The 22,815-nt window shown below is 48.2% G+C and overlaps 1 pseudogene; it reads right to left on the bottom strand.

The window, feature by feature from the left end:
- Positions 1-1,126: 1,126 nt before the first annotated feature.
- The window catches only part of LOC147119002 (uncharacterized), a 69,552-nt pseudogene continuing 47,863 nt past the window's right edge, over positions 1,127-22,815 (bottom strand).

Below are 22,815 nucleotides of genomic sequence, written 5' to 3'. Positions count from 1 at the left end.
GAATGTCCCATTCCCCAGGCACGGACATCCAGCACCTCGATCACAGCAAAAATTCACAAAACACTGACAATATAACTTGGAGCAGAGACGGTTAAGTGGAGCTGTGATCGAGGTGCTCAAAATTATGGAGGGGTTTTAATCGAGCAAACAAGGAGAAGCTGTTGTCAGTGGCAGGAGGGTCGGTAACGAGAGGACACAGATTTCAGATCATTGGCAAAAGAATCTAGAGAGGAAATGAGGAGACTTTTTTTCACAGCGAATTGTGATGATCTGGAATGCACTGCCTGAATGGGAGGTGGAAGCAGATTCAATAGTAACTTTCAAAAGGGAATTGGATATATACTAAAAGCAGAAATTTGCAGGGCTGTGGGGAAAGAGCAGGGCAGTGGGACTAATTGCATCACTCTATCAGAGAGCCGGCATCAGCACGATGGGCCGAAAGGCATCCTACTGTGCTCTATGATTCTGTAACATCAGCTTCTCTCTGCTCACTAGTGCTGAGAGAGCAGGGAATAATCTTTAAATCCAGCCCAGTTATTGGGGTTTTAACATTAACAAGCCCCAGTTGCCTGAATTAACATGGTTCAGTCCTGGATGTGATTAAAGGCATCGGAAACAGTGGAATCGAACCACCGCAGTCACAATGTGGACACTCTGGTGTGTCAGCGGGTGGGATACACCAGGGAATCCCTTTCCACACACTGAGGTTGACCCTAATGAGTGGGAGTCCTAGGGTTTCGGACACCAGGTAATCAAGCTCACAAGAACACAAATTGTCTCTCCAGGCTTTATTAAGAGCGCTGCATAGCACAGATCGGGTGATAATTCCCTCAATCTGGAGAATAGAAGTACAATGGATTCGCGCGCGATCTTCTCGAGTCTGTTCCAACTGACAACGGCTTAAGTGGCCTGTTCTTATACACAAGCTTGGTTACCGCTCAGGAAATGAGATTGTTTGGACCCGTCTGTTGACCGCCTCCTGAACTCCTGCTAATTCAGGGAATTTAGTCCATCTGTGACCAGACTATAACCACAAGCCCGTCTGGTTATCACACCTATACGGTCCATGAGGTTATTATTAGATTCAAACCCAGACGTTGTGCCTTCACTTGTCTGGCACTTTATCCCATAACACGGGTACAGGGGCTCAGTAATGTTTCATTCATCAGAAAAAGACAAAGTACACATACTGGTCAGCTTAACAGAATCTCATCATATATATGGGGCCATCAATATAAAATGGTCATGAATAAATCCAGGAGGGAATTCAGAAGAAACTTCTTTACCCAAAGAATGGTGAGAATGTGAAACTCGCTACCACAGGGAGTAGTTGAGGGGAACAGCATAGATGCATGTAAGGAGAAGCCACATGAGAAAGGAATGGGAGGATGTGTTGATCGGGTTAATTGAAGTAGGGTGGGTGTGGGGCATAAACACTGGCTTGGACCAGTTGGGCCGAATGGCCTGTTTCTGTGCTGTACATTCTATGGAACACCATGAACAGTCAGATGAAGGGAATCATCAGCACAGCAGTCTTAAAGATTAAACAGCAGTACAAGAATTTATAAAACATTCATCCATTCCATGATCATGGTTTCCCAGCTGTCCACAGGGCCCTGCGCTACAGAACATTGTGAACTTGCTGGTGTCTCAGCAGGCTATTGGAGCTTTTGAAGCTTTTCCCACAGTCAGAACACTTAAAGGGTTTCTGGTCAGTGTGAGCTCGCTGATGGGACAGCTGTTCTGATGACAGAGCGAATCCTTTCCCACACACGGAGCAGACGAACGGCCTAACTGCAGCGTGATGGCGCTGGTGTAACTTCAGGTTTCCACTGCTTATAAACCTCTTTCCACAGTCAGAGCACTTAAAGGGTCTCTCATCAGTGTGAATCTTCTGGTGTGCACGCAGGTTGGACGAATCACTGAATCCCTTCCCACACACCGAGCAGGTGAACGGCCTCTCTCCAGTGTGAATTCTCTGGTGTGCACGCAGGTTGGATGAATCACTGAAACCCTTCCCACACACCGAGCAGGTGAACGGACTCTCTCCAGTGTGAGCTCGCTGGTGTGTCCGCATGTTGGAGGACTGAATGAATCCCTTCCCATACACGGAGCATGTGAAGGGGCTCTCCCCAGTGTGAACCCGTCGGTGTCTCCGCAGGGTGGATGAAGCACCGAATCTTTTCCCACAGATGGAGCAGCTGAACAGCCTCTTCAGTGTGAACCCACTGGTGCGTCAGTAGGCAGGAAGAACGACTGAATCGCTTCCCGCACTCGGAGCAGGTGAACGGCCTCTCCCCAGTGTGAACTCGCTGGTGTCTCTTCAGCCCCATGGAGCTTTTAAACCTCTTCCCACAGTCAGAACATTTAAAAGGTCTCTGATCAGTGTGAACAAGCTGGTGTGTCTGCAGTCCGGATGTCTGAGTGAATCCCTTCCCACACACGGAGCAGGTGAATGGACTGTCCCTGGTTTGACTGCGCCGATGAACTTCCAACACAGATGGGGAACTGAAGCTCTTCCCGTTGTCCCCACCTTTACCCAGTTTCTCCCCAGTGTGACGGTGCATGTGACTCATCAAGACCGGCAATCGACTGAAGGCGAGTCCACACACAGAACACGTGTGCGGTTTGTCTACGCTGCGATCACTGCTCTCTCCTTCCACGTAAAAAGGCTGATGATATTCAGGTCCTGATGAATCGAGCGACTCTGTCAGATCTTGAGGTGATGTTTGGTCTGAGCTTCCTGTCTGTAAATGCTCCACTTCTAAAACCCTGTAAAATGAGTTGAGAAAGGGAGTAAGAGAGAGAATGTTGCCTCATGTCTCCCTTTTCCAGCCCAGGGGCAGTTAAGCTGATTTTCAGGCCCCAGCTGCTGCACAGGTTGGTTGAAAGGATCAAAAGTAATGGCGGCTGCAATCCCCACAAGTCCCCGCGCTCCAGAAAGCGCTCCGGCCGCCGCGCTGAGTTGTGGCTGACACCGCGCATGCGCCCCATGGCCCCGCCCTCTCCTGCTCCACAGGTGCCCGGCCCGCACCGCGCATGCTCAGCACACACCCCGTCTGAGAGTCCGGATCACCGGTGGAAAGTGAGTTTTATGAGGATTTTTTTATATATAGCGGAGAGAAGCGCGGGCGGGGAGATAAATAAAAAGAAAATACAAACCGCACCGTCCCAGCGCCCTCCCGGCACTGAGCGGAGCGGATTGAGCACCGCAGCCCCTTGTCTTCTGCAGGGAGTTGGACTGGGGCACATGATCAACTCTACGGCGGTGACTGACGTGAGCTCCTACCAATAGGGAGAGAGCGGTCGGAGCTCGGAGGACTGAAGTGGCGGCGGATCCTCCAACCAATCGGGGTGTCCGAGGGGCGGGACTTCCGCCGCCTGCTTCTCCCGCTGCTGAGACAAGTGGAATGCAGCAGAGGGCGCTCTTCTGAGTTTGGGGCTCAGGCATGTTAGTGGAGTAGTGCAGAGGGAACTTTACTCTGCACTGGGCTTCACTCCCTCAGCACTGCACTGGAGGGGCAGCACAGAGTTTTAGACTCGAGTCTCTGGAGTGGGACTTCAACCCACAACCTTCTGACTCAGAGGGGAGAGTGCTGCCGCCTGAGCCACAGCTGACACTCTGTATCTAACCCGTGCTGTACCTGTCCTGGGACTGTTTGATGGGACTGTGTAGAGGGAGCTTTACTCTGTATCTAACCCGTGCTGTACCTGCCCTGGGAGTGTTTGATGGGACAGTGTAGAGGGAGCTTTACTCTGTATCTAACCCGTGCTGTAGCTGCCCCGGGAGTGTTTGATGGGACAGTGTAGAGGGATCTTTACTCTGTATCTAACCCGTGCTGTACCTGCCCTGGGAGTGTTTGATGGGACAGTGTACAGGAAGTTTTACTCTGTATCTAACCCGTGCTGTACCTGCCCTGGGAGTGTTTGATGGGACAGTGTAGAGGGAGCTTTACTCTGTATCTAACCCATGCTGTACCTGCCCTGGGAGTGTTTGATGGGACAGTGTAGAGTGCGCTTTACTCTGTATCTAACCCATGCTGTACTTGCCCTGGGAGTGTTTGATGGGACAGTGTAGAGGGAGCTTTACTCTGTATCTAACCCGTGCTGTACCTGCCCTGGGAGTGTTTGATGGGACAGTGTAGAGGGAGCTTTACTCTGTATCTAACCCGTGCTGTAGCTGCCCCGGGAGTGTTTGATGGGACAGTGTAGAGGGATCTTTGCTCTGTATCTAACCCGTGCTGTACCTGCCCTGGGAGTGTTTGATGGGACAGTGTAGAGGGAGCTTTACTCTGTATCTAACCCGTGCTGTACCTGCCCTCACGAGCAAATTTGGCTAGGGTAAATAAAATCAGAGAGTTAAATGCGTGGCTCAAAGACTGGTGTGGGAGAAATGGGTTTTGCTTCTTGGGACACTGGCACCAGTACTGGGACAGGAGAGAGCTCTTCTGTTGGGATGGACTTCACTTGGCCAGTGCTGTGTCTAGAATCCTGGCGAATCGAATAACTAGGGCTGTGGAGAGGGCTTTAAACTAATTAGTGGGGGGGAGGTTTCAAGAGAGCGAAAAATAAAAATGTCAGCGGAGAAGGCAATAGAGCAAGGTAGCAGTGGGGGAATTAAAAACCAGAGCGTGTCAGGAAGGGACAGAATATATAAAGATAAAGGTAAAGTAGTAAAGGGGGTAAAAGCAGGAATAAATTGTCACAAAACATATTTAAAAGTTCTTTATCTGAATGCACGCAGCATTCGTAACAAAATAGACAAGTTGATGGTACAAATAACTACACATGGGTATGATCTGGTGGCCATTACGGAGACATGGCTGCAGGGTGACCATGACTGGGAACTAAACATCCAGGGGTATTTGACAATTAGGAAGGACAGACAGGATGGAAAAGGAGGTGGGGTGGCTGTGTTAATAAAGGATGGAATCATTGCAATAGTGAGAAATGATATTGGGTCAAAGGATCAGGATAGTGAAACGGTTTGGGTGGAAATAAGGAATAATAAGGGGAAAAAGTCACTAGTGGGCGTAGTCTATAGGCCTCCTAACAGTTGCAACTCTATTGGTCGGAGTATAAATCAGGAAATAGTTGGGGCTTGTAATAAGGGAACAGCTATAATCATGGGAGATTTTACCTTTCATATTGACTGGACAGATCAAATTGGGCAGGGCAGCCTTGAGGAAGAGTTCATAGAGTGCATTAGGGATGGGTTCCTTGAGCAGTATGTTACTGAACCAACCAGGGGGCAGGCAATCTTAGATCTGGTCCTGTGTAATGAGACAGGATTAATAAAAAAATGTCCTAGTAAAGGATCCCCTTGGAATGAGTGACCATAAGACGGTTGAATTCCAAATTCAGTTGGAGGGTGAGAGAGTTGGATCTCAAACCAGCGTACTAAGCTTAAATAAAGGAGATTATGAAGGTATGAGAGCAGAGTTGACTAAAGTGGACGGGGATAATAGATTAAGGTGTAAGACAGTACATGAGCAGTGGTGTACATTCAAGGAGATATTTCACAACATTCAAGAAAAATATATTCCACTGAGGAAAAAGGGGCGTAAAAGAAAAGACAGCCATCCGTGGCTAAGTAAAATAATAAAGGATAGTATCCAACTGAAAACAAGGGCATATAAAGTAGCCAAATCTAGTGGGAGGATAGAAGATTGGGAAGCATTTAAAAGCCAGCAAAGAATAACTAAAAGATTAATTAAGAAAGGGAAGATAGATTATGAAAGTAAACTAGCAAAAAATATAAAAACAGATAGCAAGAGTTTCTACAGTTATATAAAAAGAAAAAGGGTGGCTAAAGTGAATGTTGGTCCGTTAGAGGACGAGACCGGGAAATTAGTAGTGGGGAACATGGAGATGGCAAAAACGCTGAACAAATAACATAGAAACATAGAAGATAGGAGCAGGAGTAGGCCATTCGGCCCTTCGAGCCTGCTCCGCCATTCAATGAGATCATGGCTGATCATCCAAATTCAGTACCCTGTCCCTGCCTTCTCCCCATATCCCTTGATCCCTTTAGCCTTAAGAAATATATCCAACTCTTTCTTGAATATATTTAATGAATTGGCCTCCACCGCCCTCTGTGGCAGAGAATTCCACAGGTTCACCACTCTCTGGGTGAAGAAATTCCTCCTCATTTCAGTCCTAAATGGCTTACCCCTTATCCTTAGACTATGACCCCTGGTTCTGGACTCCCCGGCCATCAGAAACATCCTTCCTGCATCTAGTCTGTCCAGGCCTGACAGAATTTTATAGGTTTCGATGAGATCCCCCCTCAATCTTCTAAACTCCAGTGAGTATAAGCCCAATCGACACAATCTCTCCTCATACGTGATTCCTGCCATCCCAGGTATCAGCCTGGTGAATCTTCGCTGCACTCCGTCCATGGCAAGAACGTCCTTCCTCAGGTAAGGCGACCAAAACTGCACACAATACTCAAGGTGCGGTCTCACCAAGGCCCTGTACAACTGTAGCCAGACATCCTTGTTCCTGTACTCGAACCCTCTTGCTACAAAGGCCAACATGCCATTTGCCTTCTTAACTGCCTGCTGCACCTGCATGCTTACGTTCAGCGACTGGTGCACAAGAACGCCCAGGTCTCTTTGCACTTCCCCTTCTCCCAATCTATTGCCATTCAAATAAGAATCTGCCTTCCTGTTTTTGCCACCAAAGTGGATAACCTCACATTTATCCATATTATAGTGCATTTGCCATGTTTCTGCCCAATCACCCAACCTGTCCAAATCGTACTGGAGTTTCACGACATCCTCCTCACAGCATACCCTCCCACCCAGCTTTGTGTCGTCTGCAAATTTGGAGATATTACATCCAATTCCCTCGTCCAGCTCATTAATATATATTGTGAACAGCTGGGGTCCTAGGACCGATCCTTGCGGTACCCCACTAGTCACTGCCTGCCACTCGGAAAACGACCCGTTTATTCCAACTCTTTGCTTTCTGTCCGCCAACCAGTTCTCTATCCAAGTCAATACGTTGCCCCCAATCCCATGTGCCTTAATTTTGCACGCTAATCTCTTATGTGGGACCTTATCGAAAGCCTTCTGAAAGTCCAAATACACCACATCCACTGGTTCTCCCTTATCTATTTTACCAGTTACATTCTCAAAGAATTCCAGTAGATTAGTCAAGCATGATTAACCTTTTGTAAATCCATGTTGACTTTGTCAGTCTTTACAGTAGATGACACTAAATATATCCCAACACTGGGCAAACAGGGGGCTATGGGGGGGGAGGAGCTAAACACGATTAAAATCACTAAGGAGATGGTACTTGGTAAGATAATGGGACTTAAGGCGGATAAATCCCCTGGGCCTGATGGCTTACATCCTAGGGTCTTGAGAGAGGTAGCGGTGGGGATTGCGGATGCATTGGTGGTAATTTTCCAAAACTCCCTGGATTCAGGCAAGGTCCCAGCAGATTGGAAAACTGCTAATGTAACGCACTTACTTAAAAAGGGAGGTAGACAAAAGGCTGGAAACTATTGACCAGTTAGCCTAACATCTGTGGTTGGTAAAATGTTGGAGTCCATTATTAAGGAAGCAGTAACAGGACATTTGGATAAGCATAATTTAATCGGACAGAGTCAGCATGGTTTTATAAAGGAGAAGTCATGTTTGACAAATTTGCTCGAATTCTTTGAGGATGTAACAAACAGGGTGGATAAAGGGGAACCAGTGGATGTGGTGTATTTGGACTTCCAAAAGGCATTTGACAAGGTGCCACACAAAAGATTACTGCACAAGATAAAAAGTCACGGGATTGGGGTAATATATTGGCATGGGTGGAAGATTGGCTATCTGACAGAAAACAGAGAGTTGGGATAAATGGTTCATTCTCGGGTTGGCAATCAGTGACTAGTGGTGTTCCACAGGGGTCAGTGCTGGGAACCCAACTCTTTACAATCTATATTAACGATTTGGAAGAGGGGACCGAGTGCAACATATCCAAGTTTGCCGACGATACAAAGATGGGAGGGAAAGCAGTGAGTGAGGAGGACATAAAAAACCTGCAAAAGGACATAGACAGGCTAAGTGAGTGGGCAGAAATTTGGCAGATGGAATATAATGTTGAAAAGTGTGAGGTTATGCACTTTGGCAGAAAAAATCAAAGAGCAAGTTATTATCTAAATGGAGAGAAACTGCAAAGTGCTACAGTACAAAGGGATCTGGGGGTCCTGGTGCATGAAACACAGAAGATTAGTATGCAGGTGCAGCAGGTGATCAGGAAGGCCAATGGAATCTTGGCTTTTATTGCAAGGGGGATGGAGTATAAAAGCAGGGAAGTCTTGCTTCAGTTATACAGGGTACTGGTGAGGCCACACCTGGAATATTGTGTACAGTTTTGGTTTCCATATTTAAGAAAATATATACTTGCTCTCGAGGCAGTTCAGAGAAGGTTCACTCGGTTGATTCCGGAGATGAGGGGGTTGACTTATGAGGAAAGGTTGAGTAGGTTGGGCCTCGACTCATTGGAATTCAGAAGAATGAGAAGCGATCTTATCGAAACATATAAGATTGTGAGGGGGCTTGATCGGGTGGATGCGGGGAGAATGTTTCCACTGATGGGTGAGACTAGAACTAGGGGGCATAATCTTAGAATAAGGGGCTGCCGTTTCAAAACTGAGATGAGGAGAAACTTCTTCACTCAGAGGGTGGTAAATCTATGGAATTTGCTACCTCAGATAGCTGTGGAAGCTGCGACATTAAATACATTTAAAATGGAGATTGACAGTTTCCTACCTGATAAGGGAATTAGGGGTTACGAGGAGCGGGCAGGGAAGTGGACGTGAGTCTAGGTTCGGATCAGCCATGTTCCTATTGAATGGCGGAGCGGGGCCGTATTGCCTACTCCTGCTCCTACTTCTTATGTTCTTTTTCTCTTCACATATCTATAAAAGCTTTTACAGTCAGTTTTTATGTTCCCTGAAAGCTTACTCTCATATTCTATTTTCCCCTTCTTAATTAATCCCTTCGTCCTCCTTTGTTGAATCCTAAACTGCTCCCAATCCTCAGGTTTACTGCTTTTTCTGGACAATTTATATGTCCTCTCCTTGGATCTTATGCTATCCCTAATTTCCCTTGTTAGCCATGGTTGAGTCACCTTTTTTGTTTTATTTTTATGTCAAACTGGGATGAACAAATTCTGTAGTGCATCCATGCTGTCTTTGAATGTTTGCCATTGCCTATCCACCATCAACCCTGTGAGTGACATTCCCCAATCAATCCTACCCAACTCGCTCCTCAGAACATCGTAGTTTCCTTTATTTAAATTTAGGACCCGAGTCTCTGAGTCAACAACTTAATTCTCCATCTTAATGAAGAATTCGATCATATTATGATCACTCCGACCCAAGGGGCCTCGTACAACAAGATTGCTAATTAATCCTTTCTCGTTACATAATACCCAGTCTAAGATGGCCTGATCTCTGGTTGGTTCCTAGACATATTGGTCCAGGAAACCATCCCGTAAACACTCCAGGAATTCCTCCTCCACAGTAGAGGACATGAGAGGGGGGGAGGGAGTCCCTTTAATTCTGGAGGGGGTGGATGTCCCTTTAAATGTGGAGGGGGTGTGTGTCCCTTTAAATGTGGAGGGGGTGGGTGTCTCTTTAAATGTGGAGGGGAGGGAGTCCCTTTAAATGTGGAGGGGGAGGGAGTCCCTTTAAATGTGGAGGGGGAGGGAGTCCCTTTAAATGTGGAGAGGGTGGGTGTCCCTTTAAATGTGGAGGGGGTGGGTGTCCCTTTAAATGTGGAGGGGGTGGGTGTCCCTTTAAATGTGGAGAGGCGGGGCCGCGCATGCTTATTCGGCCCCAGCATAACACGAGGCTGCCAGTGCGCCTGTGCGGGGCCTCCGGGGAGCAAACGGAAGGCCGGGGCTGGGAAAGAGGCGGAATCAGCGGCCTGGTAAAGTAAAGTGTTGGGGAATCGATTTAAATCGAGGTGAGGAGGGCAGTGGAGAGCGAGATTATAAAGTAAAAGACGAGAAAAACCAAACCTGAGTGTCGGGCGGGCGGGACCTCCGCGGACGCCGAACGGAGCGGATTGAGCCGCGCGGGGGTGGTGAGTGAGCCGGAGCAATGTGATTCTGACTGACGGGAGCGCTAACCAATTGGAAGAGGGCTGAGCTGGGAGGACTGAACTGGGTGGCCTGGTCCTCCAACCAATGGCAGCGCGGCTGGGGGCGGGACCTACCACCCCGGCGCTGAGGCTGGGTCCTGATTGTGACGTCATCACAGGAAGAGGCCATTCAGGGATGGAGGCCGGCCCGGCCTGTGACTGATGGAAGCTCTGACCAATAGGACTGAGGTGGGTGGACTGAACTGGGTGGCCTGGTCCTCCAACCAATGGCGGCGTGGCAAGGGGGCGGGGCCTCCATTCCAGCTCAGGAGTGCTGGGGCCGATTGTGACGCACTGTCCCCAGGTGAGAGCAGCTCAGTCAGCACAGATCACATCGCCTTGTGGAAAGACCGGCTCGCCAGTCTTGAACAACCCCTAGCGATGGAAATTTTACCTGATGAAAGCCTTCCCCCAGGAGCTAATTGCAACTGGGCAATCTGGAAGTGCCTTAACAGACTTAGGACCGGTGTAGGTTGCTCAAAGGTGTCACGAAGTGATGGGCCTTCAATAACCACAAAACTAGAAGTTATAGACTTAAACAAGTTGGCTTTTAATCACTAAGATCAGAGCTAACATCTCAGCACGCCAACTGGTTCACAGGAATGAGTCATACAGATCCTGGGATCTTTATGTAAGAGAAGTCAGGGGCAGAGCCAAGAGCCAAGACCTGGAACCTCCCAGGTTAGTCGGGAAAGAGGAAGTGAAACTATACACAGTGGGGGAGGGTAATATACATGAGTGCAAAACGAATACAGGATCAAGACAAACAGATTTCATTACATTCACCCCTTCTATAGATTTAGTCCATTAGGGTGATGTTTCTTAAAAGTTGGTATAAGTGAGTCTGTCAGGAGGTTTTGCAGTTCTCAGTGATCGGCGCAAAGCCGGTTGGGGTGCCTCTAGGGGAGTGGATTCTGGTTCCTCCGCTGTCCGGGCCTCCGCAGTGTCTTCCAGGTTATCTGCAGTGTCCTCCAGGTTAATGTTGGGTATTGATACCTCTGGGCGTCCTGTCTCTTTGTAGTGTAGGTCTTCATCGGGTAGTCTCCCATCGTTCTCTCCGCTCCCCGAGGGAGCGAGGTCTTTTATGGAAACAGTGTCCTCTCGCCCGTCAGCGTATTCGATATAGGCGTACTGAGGGTTTGCATGGAGGAGCTGTACCTTTTCCACAAGGGGGTCCGTTTTATGGCCTCTCACGTGCTTCCGCAATAGTACTGTCCCCGGAGACATCAGCCACGTGGGTAGAGATATGCCCGAGGTGGATTTCCGGGGGAAAATGAACATCTTTTCGTGGGGGGTAGCGTTAGTGGCAGTACATAACAGAGACCTTATGGAGTGGAGCACGTCTGGGAGGACTTCCTGCCAGCGGGAGGTCGGAAGGCCTTTTGACTTTAAGGCTAACATGACAGCCTTCCAAACAGTAGCATTCTCCCTTTCCACTTGCCCATTACCCCGGGGGTTGTAGCTAGTGGTTCTGCTAGTGGCTATCCCCTTCGAGAGCAAGAACTGGCGCAGCTCGTCACTCATGAATGACGTCCCCCTATCGCTGTGTATGTAGTTCGGCATGCCAAACATGCAGAATAGATTACAGAGACACTTGATGACCGTGGCACTGGTCATGTCTGGGCAGGGAATGGCGAAGGGGAAGCGGGAATATTCATCAATGATATTGAGGAAGTATACGTTACGGTCGGCAGAGGGAAGGGGTCCCGTGAAGTCCAGACTTAGGCGCTCGAATGGCCGTGTGGCTTTGATAAGGTGTGCACGGTCAGGCCTGTAGAAACAAGGCTTGCATTCCGCACAGATGCGGCAGGCTCTGGTCATTGCCCTGACCTCCTCGATGGAGTGGGGCAGATTGCGGGACTTTATAAAATGGTATAGTCGGGTGACCCCTGGGTGACAGAGGTCGTTGTGGAGACCCTGTAATTTGTCCGTATGAATGCTGGCACACATTCCCCGCGATAGGGCGTCTGGGGGTTCATTAAGGGCTCCCAGCCTGTCCATAATATCATAGTCGAACGTGGATAGTTCGATCCTCCACCTGAGTATTTTGTCATTCTTGATTTTCCCCCTTTGTTATTAAACATGAAAGCCACCGACCACTGGTTGGTGAGCAGGGTGAAACGTTTGCCGGCTAGGTAGTGTCTCCAGTGCCGCACTGCCTCCACTATAGCCTGTGCCTCCTTCTCGACAGAAGAGTGCCTGATTTCAGGTCCCTGAAGGTTTCGGGAGAAGAAGGCCACAGGTCTCCCAGCCTGATTGAGGGTCGCAGCTAAGGCAAAGTCTGACGCATCGCTTTTGACTTGAAAGGCAATGCATTCGTCCACTGCACACACTGCAGCCCTTTCAATGTCCTGTTTAATACTGGTGAAAGCCTCCCGAGCTTCAGCTGATAGTGGGAAGGACGTCGATTTAATGAGGGGTCGGGCCTTATCAGAGTAATTGGGCACCCATTGGGCATAATACAAAAAAAATCCCAGGCACCTTTTTAAAGCTTTGGGGTTGTGTGGCAGGGGCAGTTCCTTTAGGGAGCGTAATCGGTCAGGGTCCGGTCCAATTACCCCATCTTCTACCACACAGCTGAGGATACAGAGACGGGTTGTGTTGAAGACACATTTGTCTTTGTTGTAGGTTAGATTCAGCTTTAGGGCAGTTTTTAAAAATCTCGCAAGATTTAGATCGTGGTCTTGCTGGTTGTGCCCGCAGATAGTGACATTGTCCAGATAGGGGTAGGTAGCTTGTAGTTTATTCTCGTCAACCATGCGGTCCATCTCACGTTGGAAGACCGAGACCCCATTTGTTACCCCGAAGGGCACTCTGAGAAAATGGTAGAGGCGCCCGTTCGCCTTGAAGGCGGTATATGGGCGGTCCTCCGTTCTAATGGGGAGCTGGTGATACGCGGATTTGAGGTCGATAGTCGAGAAGACTCGGTATTGCGCAATCTGGTTGACCATTTCTGATATGCGGGGTAAAGGGTAGGCGTCCAGCTGGGTATAAATATTAACAGTCTGGCTGTAGTCAATTACCATCTGTTTCTTTTCGCTATTTTTAACTATGACTACTTGGGCACGCCACGGGCTGGTACTGCATTCAATAATGCCTTCCCGCAGGAGTCTGTCCACTTCCGCCTTGATAAAGTGTCTGTCTTCCAGACTGTACCGTCTACTTTTGGTCGCTATGGGCCTACAGTTCGGAGCGAGATTAGCGAATAAAGAGGGCGGGCTGATTTTTAAGGTTGATAGGCCACAGACTGTGAGTGGTGGCTGGGAGCCGCCATATGCTAGCGTGACACTTTCGTGGTGGCACTGGAAGTCCAGGCCCAAGATTACATTAACACAGAGTTCTGGCATCACGAGGAGTTTAAAATCCTTGTAGTCCGTGCCTTTTACAGTCAGTGTTACCACACAGTAGCCCAAAATGTCCAAAGTGTGGGGCTTAGCAGCCATAGCAATTCTGCTCCTTGTAGGGGTTACCGTTAATGAGTGCCACCGTACCAGGCTAGGGTGGATAAAACTCTCGGTACTCCCACAGTCAATTAAACATTTCGTTAAATTCCCGTTTACCTATATGTCCATCATGGATTTTGTCAACGGGTGTGGCCTGGATTGATTCACCGTGATCGAAGCCACTGTTGGGCCCTGGGCGGCCGTTGAGTCGGGAAAAGATGGCGGATCCCAAGATGGCAGCCCGCACGGCACGCATGAGGCGGTGACGGAGTTGGAAATCGGATTCCCCCTGCAGACTTTGCTAAAATGCCCCTTTTTCTTACATTTGAAGCATGTAGCATCCTTCGCTGGGCATCGTTGTCTGGGGTGCTTGGCCTGGCTGCAGAAGTAGCATTTCGGGCCTCGAGACATTGCCGCTGTAGTAGGACTCCTGGGTGAACTTCTGTGTGGGGACTCCGGCGGCGTAGAGCTGGTCTGAGACCTGGATGGGGAAGATGGCTGATTCCAAGATGGCGGCCCCCTCGGCGCGCACGAGGCGGTGAGGGCCACATGGCCGGAAGAATAAGAGTCAGAGTTTTTCTGGGCCACGTCCAGCGATTGCGCAGTGGCCACTGCCTTTTTTAAGTCCAGGACCTCCTTCTCCAGCAGTCTCTGCCGGATATAATTCGATTTGAGGCCCGTGATGAAGGAATCACGGACCAATTCATCAGAGTACGCGTTGGCCGTCACGGCCTTGCAGTTACAGTCCCGGACCAGACCTGTAAGAAATCGTCCATTGATTCCTCTGGTCGCTGCCTGCGTGTAGCCAGCAGATGTCTGGTGTACACTTCGTTTACCGGCCTCTGGTATTGGGCCTTCAGGATAGTGATGGCCTCCGTGTAAGAGGTGGCGTCCCGGATGAACGAATAAATCCGATGACTTACGCGAGTAGTCAGTAGACTCAGTTTATCTACCTTGCTAGCAGATGAGGCCCCCGCGAAGAGTTTGAAGCATTTGAGCCAGTGTCCAAATTGATTTGATGCTTCAGCAGAATGTGGATCCAAGTCCAGACGCTCTGGTTTTAGGAGTCCATCCATCCTAGTATTCTTTAGTGATTAAAATTGATGGGCCTTCAATAACCACAAAACTAGAAGTTATAGACTTAAACAAGTTGGCTTTTAATCACTAAGATCAGAGCTAACATCTCAACACGCCGACTGGTTCACAGGAATGAGTCATACAGATCCTGGGATCTTTATGTAAGAGAAGTCAGGGGCAGAGCCAAGAGTCAAGACCTGGAACCTCCCAGGTTAGTCGGGAAAGAGGAAGTGAAACTATACACAGTGGGGGAGGGTAATATACATGAGTGCCAAACGAATACAGGATCAAGACAAACAGATTTCATTACACTAAGCAAATGGGGATATTCAACCAGCCCGACAACTTCTGAATGTGGAACTGAGGCACAGACTGCAACATCTCCTGCAATGCCCATTGTTAGAGGAACTCTGCACTGTTGCAGATCTTGCCGAATCCAACAAGGCGCAAAAATGTGTCCCGTTCTGGCTGGGCTATGTATAGACTGTCCGTGGACACGATAAGAAGAAGCACAGAGCTGGGGCTGGAATCTGGGAGAGGGGTCGCAGGCAGCGGGCCTGGCAAAGGGGCAGAAGCTTCACAATACAAGCTTCTTTCAAATGCAAAATTGTTTCCTACACACAGCCTTGGTCACTCTGCAAAAAAAACTGTTTAACAATTCTTCATAACTCCCCTTCTTTAGGAGAGGCGTACAGTGCCAAAGCAAGGAAGTTATGATGAAACGGTGTAAAAGACTGGAGTCAGCTGTGGCTCAGTGGATAGCAGAGTCAGAAGGTTGTGGGTTCAAATCCCGCTCCAGGGACTTGAGCACATAAAGCGAGGGTGACACTCCAGTGCGGTGCTGAGGGAGCGCCGCACTGTCGGTGGGGCAGTACTGAGGGGGCGCTGCACTGTCGGAGGGGCAGTACTGAGGGAGTGCCGCACTGTCGGAGGGGCAGTACTGAGGGAGTGCCGCACTGTCAGAGGGGCAGTACTGAGGGAGCGCCGCACTGTCGGAGGAGCGGTGCTGAGGGAGTGCCGCACTGTCGGAGGGGCGGTGCTGAGGGAGTGCCGCACTGTCGGAGGGGCGGTGCTGAGGGAGTGCCGCACTGGCGGAGGGGCAGTACTGAGGGAGCGCTGCTCCATCGGAGGGGCAGTACTGCGGAAGAGCCACATTGTCGGAGGGTCAGTGCTCAGGGAGCGCCGCACTGTCGGAGGGGCAGTAATGAAGGAGCGCTGCACTGTCAGAGGTGCCGTCCTACGGATGAGACGTTAAACCGAGGCCCCCATCTGCCCTGTCAGGTGGATGTAAAAGATCCCATGGTACTATTTCGAAGAAGTTATCCTCGGTGTTTTGAGCCCAATATTTATCCCTCAACCAACATGACGAAAAAACAGATTATCTGGTCATTATCACATTGCTGTTTGTGGGAGCTTGCTGTGCGCAAATTGGCTGCCGCGTTTCCCACATTACAACAGTGACTACACTTCAAAAGTACTTCATTGGCTGTAAAGCGCTTTGGGACGCCCGGTGGTCGTGAAAGGCAGTTAAGAAGGCAAATGGTATGCTGGCCTTCATTACAAGAGGATTTGAGTACAGGAGTAAAGAAGTCTTACTCCAATTATATCTTCTTCTTTCTTCTTAGGCAGTCCCTCGGAACCGAGGATGACTTGCTTCCACATTAAAAATGAGTTCTCGGGTGTAAGGGTAAACCGGGAGAGTTTCTTCTCCCCGAGACGGACCCTCTGATATAAAGGGTCGACTGGATCCATGTTTATCTGTAATTTAAACAGAGGTCTGGTCGTCTTCCGAGCTCTTTCCCCTAGAGGAAAGGGTAGAATGGGGGTCTTTAGTGTTAAATGGTTTCACCTGGGTCCATTGCTTCCATCACATACCCGTCGGTTCCCGTAGACAAACACACGTATCACTTGTCATTAATACAGTGCATGGCCCCATCCAACGGGCCCCATTCCCTTTCTTCCAATAACTTGCGTCATTACTTGTTGACCTATTCTGGGTAACTCGTCTGGTTTAAGTTCAGCATTCTGCCTTTCTAGATCTATAATCTGTTGTTGGTTCCTTACTACTTTATTTAGTGCTTGTACCTCCTGATTTATTTGTACTAAGTATCGCCTTAATCTATCTTGTACTGGTCCTGTTTCTCCCACCCCTCCAGCCAAATCCTCTGGTAGTCTCATAGCTCGTCCTGTCATTAATTCATAGGGGATCAGTCCGGTCATTCGTCCTGGGGTGGCTCGCAACCTCATTAGTAAGCTGGGTAATAATTCCGACCATCCCTTCCCTGTTTCTTGGATGGCTTTTGTCAGCGCGTTTTTCAGTGTCTTATTCATTCTTTCTACCATCCCCGAGCTCTGGGGGTGATATGGTATGTGATATTTTTGTGTCACATGTAGCAGCTTACAGATTTCTTTCATTATTTTGCTGGTGAAATGAGTGCCGTTGTCTGAGTCAATTTGCAGAGGCACTCCCCAACGGGGTATAACCTCGGTAGCCAATATTAGTGCAACTGGTTTTGCAGAGCAGTCTTGTTGTGTCTGTGTGTTGATAGAGACACTGAAGACAGGAGTTGGTTTCATAGGTGTTTACTAAACAAAGTCTGGAGGGGAACTAACTGATACAACACAATATACAGGTTTATATAGCCCGAGTGGCCATTACCGGCATTACAGTACACATGGGGCTCTTAAAGGCACATACACTACAATTCCTCCCCTTTTAGCCAACCAGTACATAATATTTTAAGTAATTATTAATTACATGTTACAAGAAAAATAATCTACACATTGCTGCAGTTAATTAATTATAAGTCAGTCTCTCTGGAGGCTTCCTGACTCGGTCCGGATAACGTCTCGGTGGTGTTTCTGGTGGTGTAGTAGGTTCTTTTGGCAAGGCTGATTCGGCTTGAATGCCAGTGTCGGGTTCATCGGGTTCCAGTATCACCGGATCAGAGGTAGATATGGGTATCTCCACTTCATCGTTAGGCGTATAGAGTTGTGGTGTAGGTTGTCCCTTTTCGGATGACTATGATTTGGTCAGCATGGTGCCTTATTATGCTTTCTCCAATGTCCACGGTATACATCAGCAGTCCTAGTCGTGTGCAGATAGTTCCAGGCTGCCATTTCTCGGTACGGTAGCCCCGGGCCAAAACTTGTTGACCTATCTGGAAGGTTCTAGTTGGCCTTTCATTCATGCCTTGAAATTGCCGGTTGTCCACGTCCCTTCTGATGTTGGGCTTGATCAAATCCAGCCGGCACCTTAGGCTTCTATTGAAGAACATCATGGCGGGAGTTTGGTTTGTAACCATATGTGTGGCATTCCTGTATGCGAACAAGAAGTTATCCACCTTGTGCTGAAGTTTTATGTCTTCATTACCCATGGCCTTTATGGCCTTCTTGAAGGTCTGGACAAACCTTTCAGCCAATCCATTGGTGACGGGATGGTATGGGGCGGACGTGTAGTGCTTAACCCCATTGTTTTTTAAGAACTTCCTGAATTCTTCGGACACAAATTGCGGTCCATTATCAGAACAGATCTGTTCCGGCAGCCCATTCCTGGCAAATATGGTCCTTAATACTGTGATGGTTTTTTCTGTGGTGGTGGAGGACATCTTTATTACCTCCGGCCACTTGGAGTGTGCATCAACCGCGATTAAGAACATTGAGTCCATAAATGGACCAGCAAAGTCGATGTGTACCCTTTGCCAGGGAGATGAGGGCCACTCCCATGGATGTAGAGGGGCTTGGGGTGGAGCGTTTTGGACCTTCTGGCATCCTAGGCAGCTCTTGGTCATTTCTTTGATGTCTCCATCGATACCTGGCCACCATACAAACGCCCTGGCTAGGTTCTTCATTTTCACTCCACCCAGATGCCCCTCGTGAAGCTCCTTTAGAACTTTATCCTGGAGTTTGGGTGGAATCACCACTCTGGATCCACACATCAAGGTTCTTCGGCACACTGACAGCTGTTCTCTTCTTTGCGAGAATGCTGGCAACAGTGGTTCACCATGTGCTGGCCATCCCTTCACTGTTAAATCATAGACTCGTGAGAGAGTCGGGTCATTTCTAGTTTCCCTTTCAATGGTAGAATTTGTTACTGGTAGACATTCGACTATGGTAGAGTGGAAAATCTCCACTGGGTCTACGGTAGGTGCTTCTTCTACCGTTGGCAACGGTAGGCGCGATAACCCGTCAGCATTCCCATGCTGTTTTGATCCTTTGTATTCTATGTTGTATTGGTGTGCCCCTAGAAAAAGGGACTACCTCTGTAGCCTTTGCGCTGTCATAATGGGAACACCCTTTTTAGGGTTGAATATGGAGATGAGGGGTTGATGGTCAGTCAACAAGGTAAATTTTTGTCCGTGTAAGTAATGGCTGAATTTCTTCACTCCCCATACCAGGCTGAGTGCTTCCCTGTCGATTTGGGCATAGTTACGCTCAGCTGAGTTCAATGAGCATGACGCAAAAGCTATCGGCCGTTCCGAGCCATCAGGGAATTTATGCAATAATACTGCTCCTACACCGTAAGGGGATGCATCGCACGCCAGTCTGATTGGCAGTGATGGGTTGTAATGAGCCAAAACTTCTTTGGACATGATTAAGTCTTTGCATTTATGGAAGGCACGTTTACAGTGTTCGCTCCATTTCCAAATTACTCCTGTTTGTAGCAGTTCATTAAGAGGGTGTAGAAGAGTTGATAAGTTCGGTAAAAATTTATGATAGTAATTTATTAATCCCAGGAACGACCTTAATTGTGAAACATTTTCAGGTGCTGGGGCTTTTATGACCGCTTCAATTTTTTCAGGTGACTTATGCAACCCTTCCTTATTAATTATGTGGCCACAATATGATATTTGATTTTGGAAAAATTCGCACTTGGGGCGATTTGCTCGTAGGCCCCGTTCTCTCAGCCTAGTGAGCACCTGCTCCAAATTGGCAAGGTGCTCGTTGTCGTTTTCCCCTGTTACAAGGATGTCGTCTAGGTAGCATTGAGTCCCCGGAATCCCTTGGAGGACTTGCTCCATAGCTCTTTGCCAGATAGCTGGAGCGGATGCTACTCCGAAAACCAGTCGATTGTACTGGTACAGACCTTTGTGTGTATTTATCGTGAGATATTTTTTAGAGGCCTCTTCAACCTCCATCTGTAGATATGCCTGTGCCAAGTCAATTTTGGTGAAACGTTTTCCTCCGGATAGTGAGGCGAAAATATCCTCTATCCTCGGAAGAGGATACTGTACCGTGTGAAGGACCGGGTTTACAGTCACCTTGAAGTCTCCACAGATGCGAATTTTTCTCTGTTCTTCAGATTTATCATTATTCAATGCTTTCTTCATGACTGGGATGATGGGTGTTGCCCACTCGCTCCAATCTATTTTGGATAATACGCCTGCCTTTTCCAAATTCTCCAGCTCTGCCTCGACTGCTGGACGAATTGCGTATGGCACCGGTCTTGCCTTAAAAAACTTGGGAATTGCTGCATCTTCCACTTTTATTGAGGCGGTGATGCCTTTCAAGGTTCCTAGTTTCTCTTGAAACACTTCTTTGGCGTTGGCCAAGATGTCTTTTAATCGTTCAGGTATGACGTCCTCATCGTTTTTTTTCTTACTGGTCACCGTCAGTGCCTGAATGGAGTGCCAGTCTAAACGTATTTTCCTGATCCATTCACGTCCCAACAGCGGTGGACCACCATCTTGTAGAATGTATAAATACAACTTTTGTATTTCCTTGCCGTTGTATACAACAGGCACCCTTATTTTTCCTTTGGGGTATACTTTCTGCCCTGTATATGTTTTCAAGATAATGGATGTGTCTTTTAAAGGTATATGCGGAAATAGCCGCTCGTAATCCCGTCAATTTATGACGGTCAGAGCTGATCCTGTATCTAGCTCTATTGTGAGGGTAACCCAAATGGTCTGGTAATCTTCTTTGGCAATTACATTATGTAATTTGAGACAGTTTAGTCTCTTGTTTTCAGAGTCATTATCGCTCTTCTGGTCTTCGGAGCTACTGTCCGTCATCATTTGTACCTTTCTGTACTTTTCTTTATTGATTTTTTTTTTTCCTGTCTGTGGATTTTTTTTGTCCAGATCGGCATACCCGTGCAATGTGTCCAATCTTTCCGCATTGCCTGCATGCTTTGTCCTTGAACCAGCAGTCCCTCTGGTCATGGGTGGATCTGCCGCAGTGATAACATTTCTCGAAACCCTGTGTCATTTCATGGGTGCCGAAGTCCTGTGTCTTTTGTTGTATCTCTGCAGCTCCTCTTGCGGCTGCTTCGTATGATACAGCCATACTGAAAGCCTTGTCCAGTGTTAAATCTTTTTCAGAAAGCAGCCTTTTCTGTGTTCCTTCACTTAAGAGACCGCAGACGAATTTGTCTGGAAGATAATCTGCTAGTCCTGCCCCGAATTGGCAGTGTCTGAATAGCTTTCTTAATTCGGTGAGGTAATCAGCGTTACTTTCATTCTTGCGTTGATTTCTCTTGAAGAATTTGAATCGTTCCACTATCAGCAGCGGTGTTGGGTTTAAGTGCTCCTGTAGGGTATCAACAATATCTTTAAAATTCTTGTCCTTTGGTTTGGCTGCAGTGATTAAATTTCGTAACAGCCCGTATGTCTTTGCGCCCATTAGATTTAGCAGTACTGAAGCTTTTTTTTCATCTTCTATTCCATTTGCGGTGCAATATACCTCCACTCTTTCCACATATGTGGTCCAATCCTTTATCTCGTTATCAAAAGCATCAATATTGCCAGACTTAGGCATCCTAGAAATAAAATGGCGCTTCCCGCGCTTTTCTTTCTTTTCTGCAGAAAAGATATGGCGCTTCCCGCGATTCCCCGCCGATGCTGCCGATGACAACGCTGCTTCCCGCGGTTTCCGTTCTTTTTATTTATTTATTTACAGTTGGAGACTTGTTCCCGCCGGACTCTCTCTCTAGGTCTGAACACTGACCTGCTTGCAGCGCCGGCCGTCTCTCGAGTGCTCCCTCCCCATCTGTTACTGCTTGCCCCCGCTTTCGCTGCTTGGCCCAGCTGTAGAGCCAGCCGCTGGAGCCCCAGCCCGACGCCCAGGAAGGATTATTGTAGTACCTGCCACCAGCTTGGCTAGCTGGTGAAACCACAGCTTTTTCTTTTTCATGATTTTTCTTCAACTTTGGACGCCAGAGGAATCGATGTCCTTCAGGTGCTGCCGAATTGCAGGTAAGCCCGTTTCCAATTCGTCGCCACTGTTGTGTCTGTGTGTTGATAGAGACACTGAAGACAGGAGTTGGTTTCATAGGTGTTTACTAAACAAAGTCCAGAGGGGAACTAACTGATACAACACAATATACAGGCTTATATAGCCCGAGTGGCCATTGCCGGCATTACAGTACACATGGGGCTCTTAAAGGCACATACACTACAAGTCTCGGGTGGTAAAGGCTTCTACCCACCTGGTAAATTGGCCAATTGTTGCCAGGCAATATTTCTTCCCCCGGTCCTGCGCTAAGGGGCTGGTAAAGTCAATTTGTAAGTTTTCCCAGGGTCCTTGGGGCCTGGGTTGGTTTGCTACTCTAACTCTACATCTCTATCCTACATTATTCTTGCACATATTATACAGCGGTGGCAATATTTCGCTACTTCCCGACCAATCTTTGGCCACCACCAGTACTGTGTCAGTAGGTGCAACATGTTACTTCTGCCAGTATGTGTTACACCATGGTATAGCGCCATCAGTTGTTGTCTACAACATTCCGGTGCCACCACCTGGTTACGTGGGCCCCATTTCCAAATTCCATCTTGTAATTGCGCGCCAGCTTGTCTCCATTTCTCCTTTTCCTCTTGACCAGTATTTTCTTGTAGCTCCATTACATTCACTTCCTGTACCCCACTGACTATCATGACCATATTTATTTTGTTTTTGAACGCGTCCTCTGGTTGCATTTCTTCCGCAGCTAGTTTTGCGGCTTGATCTGCATACCTATTCCCTATAGGGGCCTGGTCCTGGGGTTCATAGAAACATAGAAGATAGGAGCAGGAGCAGGCCATTCGGCCCCTCGAGCTTGCTCCGCCATTCAATGAGATCATGGCTGATCATCCAATTTCGGTACCCTGTCCCTGCCTTCTCCCCATATCCCTTGATCCCTTTAGCCTTAAGAAATATATCCA

This window comes from Somniosus microcephalus, chromosome 4, assembly GCF_052327205.1.
Source record: "Somniosus microcephalus isolate GS21.2 chromosome 4, FLI_Smic_1.0, whole genome shotgun sequence".
Taxonomy (NCBI): domain Eukaryota; kingdom Metazoa; phylum Chordata; class Chondrichthyes; order Squaliformes; family Somniosidae; genus Somniosus; species Somniosus microcephalus.
This window is presented reverse-complemented; position numbering and strand designations above follow the sequence as displayed.